This window comes from Giraffa tippelskirchi, chromosome 2, assembly GCF_054371585.1.
Source record: "Giraffa tippelskirchi isolate mGirTip1 chromosome 2, T2T-mGirTip1v1.2.pri, whole genome shotgun sequence".
Classification (NCBI taxonomy): domain Eukaryota; kingdom Metazoa; phylum Chordata; class Mammalia; order Artiodactyla; family Giraffidae; genus Giraffa; species Giraffa tippelskirchi.
The window spans coordinates 133,651,433-133,666,371 of NC_137276.1; the positions used below are offsets into that span (position 1 = coordinate 133,651,433).

The following is a 14,939-nucleotide window of genomic DNA, read 5'->3' on the forward strand; positions in this document are numbered from 1 at the left end:
AATTAAAGAAAACTACATAGCTAATGTTAATGAATTTAGTGCTTCTCTATGTATGGGAAGATGAAAGAATCTGGGCTCAGTGAAGTTACTTCTTTGATATGCACCCTATCTAAGGCCAGTATCCTGTTTTTCTTCATTCTGAGTCCTCTCAGGGTACACAATCAGGGGAGGCTACAGTGACTGAAGGCTTGATGATCACACATCCTTTGTTTACCGATATGGAGAATAGTCTGTGTTCACAGTAACAACTTGAAAGTATTTTCACATACAAGCATGCACACAAAGCCATGGACTGGGGGAATGTATTATAGTTAGAAAGCCCAATTAAATTGTTTCACATGTTCCCTTTCATTGAATAATTATGATATAAAGAAGTTTCATTTGTTTTGGGTTGAATTATTGATTACCAGTCAGTACATTTTCCCTAATTTTTTTTTTTTCACATTATAGGCTCACCAGTAGTACTATATATGTCATTGTAGATGAATTGCTATGTTTATAGACTTCAAATATGGTATTAGTTTCCCCAGATTTGCTTATTAGAAATATTTAAACACAATTTCATATTTTAGAATTAACTACTACATAAGTAAAGAGTTTCATTAATTGCTACTTACATACTAATGATACCTATTTTAATTTGACATTATGTATTTGGAGGTAATTTTTACCCTAAAACTAATAGTCAATGAATAGCTAATATGCTAACAATTGTGTTTTATTAATATTGCATGTGTATGAAAATATGTATGGTTTAATAAACATAAAAACTTTACTAAAATTTACAAATATTTGAATATCAAAATGACCAATGTTCCTATATCCCAAGATTAAAAAAACTTCCTTTTGGTTGCTCAGTAGGTAATGGGAATAAAAACTAGATTTTTTGTTTATTATTGCATCATATCCTAGCAATTTTCTAATGTCCTTTGTTAACATTTATTGCATTTTAGGCTATGCCAATCTGATGCATTTGGGTGAAACTTGAAAAATCCTGGCAAGAAATCTGTCATAAAGAAAATAAGCCATATAAAAACAATTACAAAAATTACCATAATTTTAATTTATTACCCATGAAACTACAGGCTGTTTTTCCATAAAAGACTAGCACAATGGCTCTGACTAGATTACTCTTCCTATGAAAAAATAAGGTTTGACAATATGGAACCTAACATTGTTGATTATGTTTACAGAAATGTTACTTAACTCACAGGAACAAAAATCAAATCTAAAGTCTGTCTTGACTAAACATATTAATATCTCTGTACAAACTTAAGGAAAAATCTTCACATGACACTTCATGCTACATTATTATTACTATTACAGCTTTTTTAACCCTATTTCTTCACAAAGTCCCTTGTTTTACACTATACCCAAATTGTGATTTCAAAAAAAGAGCCATGCTTTATTACTTTTTCTTTTGCATGTGATATTCTTCTTTGTCTCTTCTAAATTTATTTCTCCTCAAGCCTAAATGTTGCAGATTAAACACTGTCTCCTCCAGGAAGCCACTCATGCTACCATTAGGCAGTTAGAGGTGCCCTCCCATGGCCTTAGCCAAGCTTTGGGGAGAAAGATACTCCATCATTTCAAGAGTTTGTTCCCTCTCATTCCAGTTAAACTATGGAATTCGCAGGTAAAGAACCCATATTCAAATGTTATTTTTTAAGATTCTCTTTACTGCCTTGCATAAGGCCTGACATTCTGCATTATTTTTAACAAATGATATTGAAAATTAAAATGAAACAAATAGTGTAGCAATTCAAACTTTTAATTTTTTTAGTTAGTTTAAGTTAGAGGAAAAGCATAGTTTATATAAAACTTAAAACTAATTATGGGGGCTTCCCTGGTGGCTCAGTGGTAAAGAATCTGCCTGCTAATGCAGGAGACACAGGTTCAATCCCTGATCTGGAAAGATCCCACATGCCACAGAGCAACTAAGCCCGTGGGTCACAACTACTGAGCCTTTGCTCTAGAGCCCAAGAACTTCAACTGCTGAGCCCACATGCCATGCTCCTCAACAAGAGAAGCTACCACAATGAGAAGCCGTCACATCACAACTAGAGAGTAGCCCCTGAATGCCACAACTAGAGAAAAAGCCCAATGCAGCAATGAAGACCCAGCATGGCCAAAAATAAATAAAATTATAAAAATTAAAAATAAATTTAAAAAGCTAATTACAGTTGAAAGTAAAATTAAGTTTGAGGGACACAAAAGGAGAATTCTGAAAGCTGATTATTAAAAATATCTTAGATGTTACATAGGATAAGAAAATTGAAGATAAAAGTTTCAAGAGAATATTTATCATAAAATACTTATATACATTGTCTCAATTTATATAATGACTCAATGAAGTTACAATATTATATAATGATTTCAATTCATAGTATAATCTAATTTTATAGTAAAGTCAATCTATAAAATTGAAAATAACATTTAGAGATGTGATTGCTATAGTAATGATTGTGGAGGTGAAAGCTCATATTATTCTATATAAATAAAAAATACAAATACTATGCTTAAGGTAATATACAGTCTGTCTGGGTTAGTGTTCTGTATTTGACAAGGTTTAAGGAAGTGGTTTCCTTATCTGTCAGTGTATCACCATAACATAAAAGATCATAAAACTATGAGCCATTTTTAAATTGAAAATTTCAGATTTGTATCGCAAAACAACTACCACAAAATTCAGAACCTCTGGAAAATAAGTAAAATAATGCATACATTTAGTTATGTGATACACAAGTCTAGTCTTGGATAACATTTTGGGACCACAGATCAAAAGCTAAGTCTCTTCCCAGTAGCATTCCTCTTGTCACTGGCAAAACCCATTAATAATTCTTAGAAAATAAAAATAGAATCTGCTAATAAAGTAAAATCTAAATGTTTGTCTTTACCTTTGTACTTTGTGTACAAAGTTAGCAAGTTTCACTTGCTCATACGGTTCAGCCTGCAGAAGCCTTGCACCCAGTACTTCAGACTAGAGTCCCCAGTGCTAAGCAGCTGCACTCAATACCTCAGCTCAGTGGTTCATATGCAGAAGTACCATATATGACACAATTCAGGATAGTGGTGGCAGGCCACGTGAATAGGTGCTGCACCTGACCAGTAACAACTCTGCCTCTTTGTCTTCCTCCCAATACAGTAAGGACTGCTTCACTGGAGACCTGTCAAGGACAGTGTGTAATCTAGAACACAAGCTCATACCAAGGTTTCTTTGCTTCTGAACCAAACTTGGTCTTGTTTTACAGCCTCAAATGATCCTGGGCAGGAGGGTCTTTATTGGGGACCAACTCAGGAAATTCGGAAATAATATTTCAGTATCCTGGGTGGGACAGACAGTGGCCTTTGTGCCTGCAGCCATCCACTAGGTTCCAGGTTCACACCGGCTTCAGTGGGAGGAGACAGCAGAGGCTTTGGAAAGTTCAAGTGAGGATGACTAACTGTTCTATGAGTTCACGCCAATGTGGCAGAATGGCAACAACCTTCAGCTAAATTCAGAGAGACTCTGCCCAGCAACCCAACATGTGGTTGTGGTGCAGACACAGTATAGCCCCTAGAGTGATATGGACAGTACTGCCTTGAGGGGATCACAATGTTGGGGATCAAAAACTAAAACTTGCATGTATCTGCCCACTGCCTCTTCTGGTGCCAGACACCCAGGAACAATGGGGACCTGTGGGTGACAGGGAGCCATGGTAGTCTTGCTACTGTCTCCCAGTAGTGCTGTCTTCTTGACCCCTGTACAAGGACAACAGTGGCTGCACCAGGGTTTTTCTTTCCTCCGCTTGTCTACCTCCAGAGGTCAAGAATAGCATCCTCCAATTATCACTTTCAGTTTGATAAAGGAAAGTGGCCAACCCAGTGAGCCAAGAGATGAGATCAGAAAAAGCTCCATGTAATAAGTACTGCCTGTCCAAACAGAACAAGGATGTTTGACCTGAGTTCAGAAAAAGGCACCAGGTATGCTCAAATGACTCTCGTGAGTGACCCCCAGTCACACTATTGGATAGCAAACCAAGGAAACTAGGACCCAAGCAGTGCCAGTGTGCCAAATGTAAACAGGAGGAACATGAGAAAATGCTCTCACTGCCCCCATAAGGGGAATAGAAATGGCAAATCCTCCACATAAATGAAGAATTAGGGGTCAGGGGGTTCCTAAGCTGGCACTCCAACTGACCCCTGAGGAGCCCTGGCTAACACTGGACATAGGTGGAAAGCCTGTCAAATTCTTAGTCAACACCAGTGCCACTTATTTCTGGACACCAGATCAGGCAAACTTGGTCACAATATTTGTAAAATTAAGGAGGTATCATGGAAGGCTGAAGAACATTTATAGTGATACAAGCTTGTATCAAGAAATAAGAAAAATCTCAAACAACCTAAACTTACTCCTAAAGCAACTAGAGAAGAAAAAACAAAATCCAAAGTTAGTAGAAGGCAAGAAATTGTGATGATCAGAGAGGAAATAAATGAAGTAAAGACAAAGAAACCATCAGAAAAGATCAGTGAAGCTAAAAGCTGGCCCTGTAAAAAGATAAACAAAATTGGTAAACCATCAGCAAGGTAAATGAAGAAAAAAAGGGAAAGGGCACATATCAATAAAATTAGAAGTGAAAAAGGAGAAGTTACAACAGACATCACAGAAACACAAAGCTTCATGAAAGACTATTATAAAAAACTATGTGCCAATAAAATGGACAACCTAGAAGAAATGAACAAATTCTTAAAAGGGTATAATCTCACAAGACTGAAGGTGGAAGAAATAAAAAATATGAAGAAAACAATGACAAATACTGAAATTGACTCTGTGATTAAAGGCTCACAACAAATGAAAGTCCAGAACCAGATGGCATCACAGTTTTGAATATTTGAATTCTATTAAACATTTAGAAGAGAGTTTAACATCTATATTTCTAAAACTATTCCAAAAAACTGTAGAGGCAGGAACACTTCCAAGCTCATTTTATGAGGTCACCATTAGCCTGACATGAAAGATACCACACAAAAAAGAAAACTACAGGACAATATCACTTAAGAACGCAGACATAAAAATGTGCAACAGAATGCTGCTGCTGCTGCTGCTGCTGCTAATTCGCTTCAGTCGTGTCCGACTCTGTGTGACCCCATAGACGGCAACCCACCAGGCTCCCCCATCCCTGGGATTCTCCAGGCAAGAATACTGGAGTGGGTTGCCATTTCCTTCTCCAATGCATGAAAGTGAAAAGTGAAAGTGAAGTTGCTCAGTCGTGTCCAACTCCTAGCGACCCCATGGACTGCAGCCTACCAGGCTCCTCCAGCCATGGGATTTTCCAGGCAAGAGTACTGGAGTGGGGTGCCATTGCCTTCTCCAACAAAATACTAGCAAACAAATCCAATGATACATTAAAAGGACAATCCACCATAATCACGTGGTATTTATCCCAGGAATGAAATGAGCTTTCAGTATTAGCAAATCAATCAGTGTGATATACCACATTAATAAACTGAAGACTAAAAATTATTATGAATATCTCAATAGTTGAAAAAGCTTTGGATAAATTTCAACATCCATTTATAATAAAAACTTTCTAGAAAGTTGGCACAGAGGGAACATACCTCAATGTAATAAAGGCCATATATGACAAACCCACAGCTAACATCGTATTCAATGGTGAAAAGGTGAAAGCATTTCCTCTAAGATCAGGAAAAAGACAAGGATGTCCATTTTTGTAACTTTTATATACAATATAGTTTTGGAAGTCCTAGTTATAATAATCAGATAAGAAAAAGAAATGAATCCAAATTGGAAAAGAAGTATTAAAACTGCCATTGCTTGCAGATGACAGGAGACTAGTCATAGAAAATCCTAAACACATTACCAGAAAACTGCTAGGCCTCATCAACATGTAAAGTTGCAAGATGTAAAATTAATACAAAGAAATAACTTGCATTTGCATACAATAACAATTCACTTCAGTCATGTCCAACTGTCTGCAACCCTATGGACTGTAGCCCTCCAGGCTCCTCTGTCCATGAGATTCTCCAAGCAAGAATACGGGAGTGGGCTGCCATGCCCTCCTCCAAGGGATCTTCACAACCCAGAGACTGAACATGCATGTAAGTCTCTTACACTGCCTGCATTGGCAGGCAGGTTCTTTACCATTAGCACCATCTGGAAAGCCCAAAGAAAAATTTAACAATCCCATTTATCATCACATTAAAAAAGAGTTAAATAACTAGGCATAAATCTACGTAAGGAAGCAAAAAATTTGTACTCTGAAAACTTTGAGACTGCTGAAAGAAATATATGACAGAAACAGATGGAAAGATATATGATTTTCTTGGATTTGACAATATCGTCAAAGTGGCCATAGTGCCCAAGGGAATCTAGAGTCAATGCAATCCTTATCAAATTGCCAATGGCATTCTTTACAGCCCTGGAACAAAAAATTGTGAAACTTGTATGGTGACACAGAAGACTCCAAATAGCCAAAACAATCATTGAGAAAGAAAAACTCTAGAGGAATCATGCTTCCTGACTTCAGACTATACTACAAAGTAACAATCATCAAAACAGTATGATACTCATACAAAAACAGAAACATTGATCAAAACAGTACAGTACTTGCACAAAAATAGAAATATAGATCAACGGACTAGGATAGAAAGCCCAGACATAAAATTATGCCCATGTGTTCAGTTAATGCATGACAAAGGAATCAAGACTGCACAAATGGAGAAAAGACAGTTTCTCCAATTACTCATCTTCAGAAATCTGGATAGCTCCATGTAAAAGAATGGAATTAGACATTATCTAAGAACACACACAAAAATAAACTCAAATTGGATTAAAGACTTAAATGTAAGATATTATAAATGTCAGGTATTATAAAATTCTTAGAGGAAAACTTAGGCAGAACACATGACATAAATCACAGCAATATATTTTTTGAACCATCTCCTAAAATAATGGAAATAAAAATAAACATGGCAGCTCATTGAACTTAAAACTTTTTGCACATCAATGGAAATCATAATAAAAATGAAAAGACAACCTACAAAATGGGAGAAAATATTTGCCAACGATGTGAATAACAAGGGATTAATCTCCAAAAAAGTGTAAACAAATCAGTAAGCACAGTATCAAAACACAAAGAACCAAAAATTCAATCAAAAAATGAACAGAAGATCAAAATAGACATTTCTCCAAAAAAGACATACAGATGGTCAAAAGGCATAAAAAGATACTCAACATCACTAATTATTCAGTTCAGTTCAGTCGCTCAGTTGTGTCCGACTTTTTGCAACCCCATGGACTGTAGCACGCCAGGCCTCCCTGTCCATCACCAACTATAGGAGCCTACTCAAACTAATATCCATCATGTCAGTGATGCCATCCAACCATCTCATCCTCTGTCATCGCCTTCTCCTCCCGCCTTCAATCTTTCCCAGCATCAGGGTCTTTTCCAATGAGTCAGTTCTTAGCATCAGGTGGCCAAAGTATTGGAGTTTCAGCTTCAACATCAGTCCTTCCAATGAATATTCAGGACTGATTTCCTTTAAGATTGACTGGTTGGATCTCCTTGCAGTCCAAAGGACTCTCAAGAGTCTTCTCCAACACCACAGTTCAAAAACATCAATTCTTCGGCACTCAGCTTTCTTTACAGTCTAGCTCTCACATCCATACATGACTACTGGAAAAACCATAGCTTTGACTAGATTGAATTTTGTTGGCAGAGTAATGTCTCTGCTTTTTAATATGCTGTATAGGTTGAACTTATCACTGCAGATGGTGACTACAGCCATGAAATTAAAAGACGCATGCTCCTTGGAAAAAAAGCTATGTGCAACCTAGATCCTTTCTTAGGAGGAGTACTTAAGAGAGCTCAAAGTCAATAGGAGAGGGCTTTTCAGGTAGCGCAGTAGTAAAGAATTCACCTGCCAAGGCAGGACTTCAAGAGACATGGGTTCAATCCCTAGGTCGGAAAGATCCCCTGGGCCAGAAAATGGCAAACTACTCCAATATTCTTGCCTGGAAAATTCCATGGACAGAGGACCATGATGGGCCACAGTACATGGGGCTACAGAGTCAGACACAACTGAGTGACAGAGCACAGTCAGAGAAAGTCAATAGAGGATGAAATAAAAATAATCCACTCCTCACACTACAGGAACTTAAAGACTGGTACTTGTAGCTAGGGCAAACAATAAAGATAGCCCAAGTACAGGCAGATTCACATTGTAAAAAAAACAAACCAATAAACAGAAACCTCAATTAAAGAGTTGGGAGACTGGATTAGGCTCCCACATTCTGCAATGATATAGAGCCCAACAGGGAAAAGAAAGATTCCTCTTCTTTCCTGGCAGGGACACAGCCAGTGAAAGGTCATGGACTCTTAATTTATTATAGCTCTCCCCATTTCCTTTCCCCCTCTACAGAGGCATGCTCATTCCCTTGCTGGGTGGGGACATACATGTAATTTGCCATAGACACTGAATTGAAATTCTCTGCTGATACTAAAAAAAAAAACCAAAAAACAACAAAACCATCCTTGCTGAAGAAATACCTGGCCATCTATTTACTTCAGGTCAACATTTTGGTGGCCTGTAGGGGAACAGGAAACATAAGATTCCCAGAGGCTCTGGGGCTGGTATGCAAAAGGTGCAGTATCAACAACTGAGTCACCTGTTACTGAATGCTTTTCTTGCTGACCCTAGGGCTTGAAGGTACACCTTTAACCTGGATCTGAGCTCACATCCTCTGTGCATTTGAAGCTCCCAAGGCTTTATTTGAGATCTGCTTTAGAGTTCCCAATATTTGGTTAAGACCTTGTTTCATATGTGAGTACTTGTTTGGCACTTCAGCTTGATTTTGAAATCAGGCTATTTAAAAAATCTGGTTTGCATTTGGCCCACTCCTTCATGAATAGGGGTTGCTTCACTGAAACTGTGCTGATTCAGTCTTTGATACACCCCTTTGAACAGGGGTTGTTCTTTGAAACTGGCTGAAAAAGCCTTTGGCCTGGCTCCTCCAGGACTAAGCTGTTATCTTGGAATAGGCTGGGATTAGCTTCGAAATGGTTTGAATTGAGCTGTTTTAGCTATAAGCTATTTAAGGTACTTGAAAATTATTATTACTATTATTTTAATCTGGAAGAAAAACCTCTGAGAAATAGGATCCCTGTTATCTAAATATTTTGAGGGCACCACCCCTCAAACACACATACACAAGGAGTCTCGCTGCTTTTATATTTATAAACCCTAATCCCTGAAGTCTTTCAGGACATAGAGGGTGTGAGAATGGCCTGGAGTCTGCTCAAGGGGAGAATACAGGTTCTGGTTTGCTGTCAAGTAGAGTAAAGAAGGATCAGTGCTGATGTGTCCACATTACTGCACTTCTCAGTTGGAGATGTGTGCCTACTAGTACATGCAGAGGCTGGATACTGAAGCTCAGGCTCTGTGGACAGAAACCAGAGAGAGGACTTGGTTTGGCTATGCAGAGAAAGCTCAAAGGGCCTGGAGTGTGATCAGGGGCACTACTGCTGGCACACACAGGACAGAGCACAGGTCTACCATAGGAGCCACACTGTGACCCTGTTCATAGTGGGATGTGGCTTGTTGGCAGCTAGCTTTAGGACTGTACATGTGCTGAGGATGGGGCTGACATTCCAGTCCATCGTTATCACTTCCTCAGCATAGGTGGGTCCAGGAGCAGAGCCAGCAGCAGTGGATATTGTTGGCACACACAGCAAGTGGTGGGTAGCATCATCATATCACATGTCTCTGGTGGACACACCCTGGAGAAGAATATGCCACAGCTTCTTTCCAGTAAAAGCACTTCAAGTAGAGCACTGAGAACCAGACGTGGGGGCTTATACTCTAATAGATGAGGCACAGACTCTGCTCCCAATAAATCTGTGACAGCCACAGAGCAAAGAGAAAACCCTGCCCAACATCCAGTTCAGGTTTTGGTCACCACAACACCAAAAACATTCCCCTTATAAAGGGGAAAACATCCAACACATTCAAAGGAAAGACATTTCAGGCATCTGTACCTAAAGTAGCCCTTGCACCAAAATATTGGACCCACAAAGTCTAGTCAGGGACACTCTCAGAAAAAAAAAACAAACAGCCCTTCAAGACAACTGTGGGTAACTGTTTGTACTAAATTCATAGAATCAGAGATATTTAAGTAAAATGAAAAATTAGAGGAACCACTTTCAATTAAAAGAACAAGAGAAATACCCTTAAAGAACAAACAAAACAGACAATTCCAGTCTACTAGACCCTTAGTTCCAAAGGAGGTAACAAAATGCTAAAGGGATTAAGAAAGGTTATCAGTGGAAGTGCAGATCACTGTACCAAGGACCTGGAAACTATGAATCAATCAAAATGTCAACTCAATTGACAAGAGAAAAATTGAGCTAAATAGATAGCCAGGTACAGGGAGCCGAGAGAGTCTCAAACAAGATGAACCCTACAAACCCATAGCAAGACATCATAAATAAAATTTCACATGTTAAAGAGAGGATTCCAGAGGAAGAAAGAAAGCAAAAATTGTTAGAGAACCACAGAAGGTTATCAGTTGATTTCTCCACAGAAACTTTACAGGCCGGAAGGGAGTGGCATAATATATTCAATATCCATAAAGAGAAAAACCTTTAACTTAGGATACTATGCCCAGCAGGATTACATGGAAATATAAAATAGTACATTAAAATTACAAAATTTGGAGGAGGGGAGTTAAAAAAAATGTAGATATTTTAGAATGTGTTTGAACTTACATAATTATCAGATGAAGAGCAAGTATATATAGTTATGGGTTAACATATTTGAAAAGTGGAATAACCACAAATCAAACACATATATAGAGTCACAGAAACTAAAAAGAAAGGAACTCAGGCAAAATACAAATGAAAATCATCAAACCACAAAACAAAAAGTAGAAGCAAGGAACAAAGAAGAACTAAAAAATCAATTGGAAAACAAGATTTAAAGTGGCAATAAATGCATACTTATCGATAATTTCTTTGAATGCCAATGGAGAAAGTGCTCCAATCAAAAAAGACAGAGTGACAGGTTAAAGTAAAAAGAAAAAGAACCTGCAATATATTGCCTACAAGAGATTCACACTATGGTGAAAGACACACATAGTTTGAAAGTGAGGGGATGGAAAAATATATTTCATACAAATGGAAAAACAAGAAAGAGCAAGCAGCAATAGTCACATCAGACAAAATAGACTTTAAATAAAGTCCATAAAGAAAAAGGACAATATACAGAGATAAATGGATCAATATAAGAAGAGGATATTACACCCATTAAACTATATGCACACAATATAGGAACACCAAAATACATAAAACAAATACTAACAAACATAAAGAAATAAATTGATAGTAATACAATAGTAGGAGACTTTTGTCCTCACTGACATCAATGGACAGATCATCCAGACAGAAAGTGAATGAGGCAACAGAAATCCAAAATGACATAATAGAACAGTGAATATAATCAATATCTACAGGTAACCACATCCAAAAAAAAAAATGGAATACATATTCTTTTCAAGTGCATAAGGAACATTCTATAGGACACAGCACATACAAGGACAAAGAACAAGGCTCAACAAGTTTAATAGAAACTATTTCAAGCATCTTTTCTGACCACAATGGTAGAAACTAGAAATCAGCCACAGAAAGAAAAACGAGAAAAAACTGATTATGTGGAGACTAAACAACATATTACTTACCAAAAAACCAATGCATCATCACTGAAATCAAGAGGAAATCAGAAAATATCTAGAGACAAATGACAATGAAAGCAGAACCTTACAAAATCTATGAGATGCAGCAAATACTGTACTGGAAAGTTCATATGAATACAGGACTTCTTCAAAACAAAAGAAAGATCACAAGTAAACAACCTAACCTACTACCTAAAAGAATTTGCAAAATAACAAACAAAGCCCAAAGTCAGCAGAAGGAAGTAATAAAGATCTTAGTGGAAATAAATAATATAGAGATTAAAAAGCTAATCAGTTCAGTTCATTCGCTCAGTCGTGTCTGACTCTTTGCGACCCCATGAATTGCAGCATGCCAGGCCTCTGTCCATCACCAACTCCCGGAGTCTACCCAAACCCATGTCCATCGAGTCAGTGATGCCATCCAAGCATCTCATCCTCTGTCGTCCCCTTCTCCTCCTGCCCACAATCCTACCCAGCATTAGGGTCTTTTCCAATGAGTCAACTCTTCGCATGAGGTGTCCAAAGTATTTTAGTTTCAGCTTCAACATCAGTCCTTCCAATGAACACCCAGGATTGATCTCTTTTAGGATGGATTGATTTGATCTCCTTGCAGTCCAAGGGACTCTCAAGAGTCTTCTCCAACACCACAGTTCAAAATCATCAATTCTTCGGCACTCAGCTTTCTTCACCATCCAACTCTCACATCCATACATGACCACTGGGAAAACCATAGCCTTGACTAGACGGATTTTTGTTGGGAAAGTAATGTCTCTGCTTTTAAATATGCTGTCTAGGTTGGCCATAACCTTCCTTCCAAGGAGTAGGCGTCTTGTAATTTCATGGCTGCAATTACCATCAGCAGTGATTTTGGAGCCCCAAAAAATAAAGTCTGACACTGTTTCCACTGTTTCCCCATCTATTTCCCATGAAGTGATAGGACCACATGCATGATCTCAGTTTTCTGAAGGTTGAACTTTAAGCCAACTTTTTCACTCTCCTCTTTCACTTTCATCAAGAGGTTCTTTAGTTCTTCTTCACTTTCTGCCATAAGGATGGTGTCATCCGCATATCTGAGGTTATTGATATTTCTCCCGGCAATCTTGATTCCAGGTTGTGTTTCTTCCAGCCCAGCATTTCTCATGCTATACTCTGCATATAAGTTAAATAAGCAGGGTGACAATATACAGCCTTGACGTACTCCTTTTCCTATTTGGAACCAGTCTGTTGTTCCATGTCCAGTTCTAACTGTTGCTTCCTGACCTGCATACAGGTTTCTCAAGAGACAGGTCAGTTGGTCTGGTATTCCCATCTCTTTCAGAATTTTCCACAGTTTATTGTGATCCATACAGTCAAAGCTAAGATTAATAAAAGCAACAGCTGTTTTTTCAGGAGGATAAACAAAATCAGCAAACCTCTAGCCAGGCTCATCAAGGAGACAGAAAAGAGGACTTAAATGAACAAAGTAAGAAAAAAAGGGAAGAGAAATAGTAACCAATACTGCAAAAAGTACAAAAAAAATCATAGAAAATACTATGAACAGTTATATGCTAACAAGCTGGACTACCCACGGGCAAGTTTCTGGAAACATAAGACTGCCAAAGCTGAATCAAAAAGAAACAGACAATTTAAAGAGACTGAGCACCAGAAGTGAATTAAAAACAAAACAAAACAAAACAACTACATGTGTGCAATAAATGTGATATAACACATCAACAAATGAACAGATGAAAACCAAATGATTATCTCAATAGATGCAGAAAAAGCATTTGATAAAATTCAACAGTCATTCATGATTAAAAAAGTAAAAGAAAACCCTCACCAAAGAGGATACAGAGTTAATGTATCTCAACATAATAAAAGCCATTTAAGGGTTTATGGCAAGCCCACAGCAAATATAATACTCAATGGTTAATGGCTGAAAGCATTCCCACTATATTCTGGAACACGACATGGATGCCCACTCTCAACACCTCTATTCAACATAGCATTGGAAGTGTAAGACACAGAAGTCAGACAAGAAAAAGAAACAAAATGCATCCACATTGAAAGGGAAAAGGTAAAACTGTCATTCTGTGCAGATGACATGAAACTGTATAGAAAATTCTGAAGATTCCAGACAAAAACTATTAGAATAAATGAATTCAGTAAGGATGCAGGATGCAGTATTAATATACATAAATTTGTTGCATTTTTTTTTTACACTAAGAAGTGTCAGAAAGTTTAAAAAGTCAAATTTAAAATTGCATCAAAAACCCACTAGGAATACATGAAACCAAGAAAATGAAAGATCTATATGCTGAGAATTGCAAAACATTGAAAAACGGAAGTGAAGATGATTCAAAGAAATGGGAAGATATTATATACTCTTGGATTGGAAGAATTTATATTGTTAAAACAGTCGCTCTACTGAAAGCAATCTATAAATTTCATATAATCCTTAGCAAACTACCTATGACATTTTTCACAGAACTAGAACAAAAAGCCCTGAAATTTATATGGAACCACAAAAGAATTTCCAAAGCAAATCTGAGAAAAATAAACAAAGATGAAAGTATAACTCTCCCAGACTTCAGACATTGCTGGAAAGCTGCACTAATCTAAACAGCATGGTATTGACATAAATATAGTCATATAGATAAATGGAATAGAACAGAGAGCCCAGAAATCAACCCACACACCTACCGTCAATTAATCTTCAACAGGAGTCAAGAAAATATATATAGGAAGCAACAGTTACTTCAGCAAGTGGTGCTGAGAAAGATGGACAGCCTCAAATATATCAATGAAATTAGAACAGTCCCTCAAACTGTATACAAAAATAAACTCAAAAGTTGTTTAAAGATCAAAATATAAGACTTGACACAATAAAACTGCTAGAAGAGAGAATAGGGAAAACATTCTTTGTCATAAATCATAGTAAAATTTTCTTAGATCAGTTATGTATGGCAAGAGAAATAAAAATATCAAAAATTAAAAAGATGGTAAATAATCAAACATTTTTTGTATAGCAAAAGTTTTTGCATAGCAAAGAGAACCATAAATAAAATGAAAAAGTAATCCATGGACTAGAGAAAATATTTGCAAATGATGTAACTGACAAAAATTAATTTCCAAAATATACAGCTCATACAATTCAGTAGCAAAAGAACAACTCAACCAAAAAAATGAAAAGAGGACCTGAATAGACATTTCTCCCAAAACTGCATACAGA

At 37.3% G+C, this 14,939-nt stretch overlaps 1 long non-coding RNA gene across 1 annotated transcript in view; it reads right to left on the reverse strand.

Moving 5' to 3' along the window:
- The window catches only part of LOC145539260 (uncharacterized), a 199,175-nt gene that overhangs the window by 111,261 nt on the left and 72,975 nt on the right, over positions 1 to 14,939 (reverse strand). The window lies entirely within an intron of this gene.